Here is a 2,698-nt window from a genome sequence, read left to right on the forward strand (position 1 = left end):
TTAAGGATCTGACCAGCAAAACTTTATCATTTTTCAACCCAAGGTCCCCGAACACACACAATAGAAAGAGCATCCTCCCCAAAATTTACTTCAAATATGGTTCAAGAGGGTAATGCATAAGAAGTCACTCTGAAGAAGATGGAGGGACTTCCCTGGTGGTCCAGGGGCTAAGACTCGGCACTCCCAGTGCGGGGGGCCTGGGTTCAATCCGTAGTCAGAGAACTAGATTCCACACACCGCTGCTAAGAGTTTGCATGCTGCAACTAGGGGTCCTGTGTGCCATAGCAAAGACCAAAGGTCTTGAGTGCTGCCACTAAGATCCACTGCAGCCAAATAAATAAATACTTTTTAAAAACAAGATGTCTATTTTTAAAAAAGATGAAACTTGGACTATGAAGCACAATCGATAAAGTTCTTCCCAGAGAATAGGTTGTCTGAGTAAGGAAATTACTATCAAACGAGGCTTTTCCTGTCTAGCAGAATTTGGTATTTGCCATAGACCTGATAGTCTCAATAGCTTTGATAAGTTCCCCATTCTTCCCTTTCCTTCTCCATTATTATATATGGACATGTTCGGGGAAGATAACTTGGCTTTTAGTTCATGGGTTACTGGACTTGGTATGAGGATTCACACCAGGGCTAATTGGAGAAACTTCCAATGAACTAGAGATTCTGGCTTTTGGGATGGATGCAGTGTCTGAGTGAGACCTCAGAACTGTCTTCATTAGGGAGGGAGTACGTTCTGTATTTGGGAGGATAGATAGCCAAAAGGGTGGGCTGTGGGAGTTACTGCTTTCTTTCTACCCAACAAGCATTTTCCATGTCTTCTTTACCATCAGAACTCTGAATTTGTTTAGAAAAGCCATATGCCAGCTCAAAATGACAGCAGAGTTTTCCAGCCATTGAGACTTAAGCAAACTCTGCCAAAGATATCTGGAAAAGCTTTGCTTTCTGGTTATAAGTGTCACCACTTCTCCCCTTTTAACTTATTTCTCCTTTTCTTGCCTGGAACTAAATGGGAAGTTGAATCTTCAGGAAATAGTGAAGAGTATCAGAAATGGTGAATATTTGAATAAATATCAAAGATTACTTCTGCCTCTTGATTTCTTTAAATTGCATGTGGCTATTTAAAAATAATGTGGGGGAAATTTAAAGAAATAAAAATAATGTGGGAATTTCTCTTTCTAGGCTCTGAAACTTCTTAAGTAGCTTTGAAGATTTGATGTGTTCGCCTATGAATTCTTCTGGGCCCTGTGAATTCTTGAAGAGTAATTATTTATTTTATTTAAATTTTTAATGTTTATTAGGGTAAATTTTGGCAAATAATATTTTCCTAGGAAGTTGTCTATTTATGCTACATTTTCAAATGTGTTTGTTCTAGACTTGTGAAAAGTAGCTTCCTAAGATTTTTAGGTATTTAAACCTCTGTCTGCTGGGGCAGGCTTAGTTCTCAGAGCTCATGTTATGGGCCTCTTCCCCTGGATTGATTCTTGTTTTTTTTCCCAGCACGGCCCCCAAACACCAGTCTCCACTTCCATCCCACACAAAGAAACCAAAGAAACCAAAACTGACTCCTGCCTCCAGGCCAGACAAAACATCTCCTCCGAACTTGACGTCTCCTCCGAACTTGCTGAAGGAAGAAAAGGAACGGCAAGAAGCAACTGAACATATTGATGGGGTACAAAATGAAATAGACAGACTTAACGAACAAGCCAGTGAGGAGATTTTGAAAGTAGAACAGAAATATAACAAATTCCGCCAATAATTTTTTCAGAAGAAGTTGGAATTGATTGCCAAAATCCCAAATTTGGGGGTAACAACATTTGTTAACCATCCGCAAGCGTCTGCACTGCTTGGGAAGGAAGATGAAGAAGCGCTGCCTTATTTGACAAGCATTGAGACTTATTTTGAAGATATTAAATCAGGAATTTGAAGATATTAAATCAGGTTACAGAATAGATTTTTATCTTAATGAAAATAGAAAATTATTTTCACTTACTTTGAAAATAAAGTTGTCTCCAAAAACTTTCATCTACATGAGAGTGGTGATCTATCTTCGAAGTCCACTGAAATCAAATGGAAATCCAGAAAGGATTTCACTAAATGATCAAGTCAAATGCATAATAAAACCAGCAGGAAGAGACAGCATGAGGAACCGGAGAGCTTCTTCACCTGGTTTATTGATCATTCTGATGCAGGTGCAGATGAGTTAGGAGAGGTCATCAAAGATGGTATTTGGCCAAGTCCATTACAGTGATACTTGTTTCCTGACATGGGTGATGAGGAAGGGGAAGGAGAAGAAGATGATGGTGACAATGAAGAGGAAGAAGGATTGGAAGATATTGATGAAGGAAATTAGGATGAAAGTGAAAAGATGAGGCGGAGGAAGATGAAGGAGACTAGGACTAATGGGACATGGATGGATTCCAACCTTCCTTTTTAAATTTTCTCCAGTCCCTGGGAGCAAGTTGCAGTCTTTTATTTTCTCCTCCTGTACTCAGTCACCCTGTTTTTAAGGTCTCTTTTCTCTTTTATACCAAGGTTCACAACGTATTTGGGAATACCTTGAGCAGAGTTCAATGGGAAAGGAATTTCTACCCCTTTCTATTCCAAATTCATTTTTATCCCTTCCTGTCACAACAAAGGCTATAGAATCAACACCACCACGCTGTGTGGGAAAAAAGAAAAAGCTTCTGCT

At 39.4% G+C, this 2,698-nt stretch overlaps 1 pseudogene; it reads left to right on the forward strand.

Moving 5' to 3' along the window:
- The first annotated feature begins 1,391 nt into the window (after window positions 1–1,391).
- Window positions 1,392–2,403, forward strand: LOC147349382 (protein SET-like; annotated as a pseudogene).
- Window positions 2,404–2,698: the final 295 nt, after the last annotated feature.

This window comes from Bos grunniens, chromosome 21, assembly GCF_055505025.1.
Source record: "Bos grunniens cultivar Pamir isolate PY7600 chromosome 21, Bosgru_T2T1.0, whole genome shotgun sequence".
NCBI classification, from domain to species: domain Eukaryota; kingdom Metazoa; phylum Chordata; class Mammalia; order Artiodactyla; family Bovidae; genus Bos; species Bos grunniens.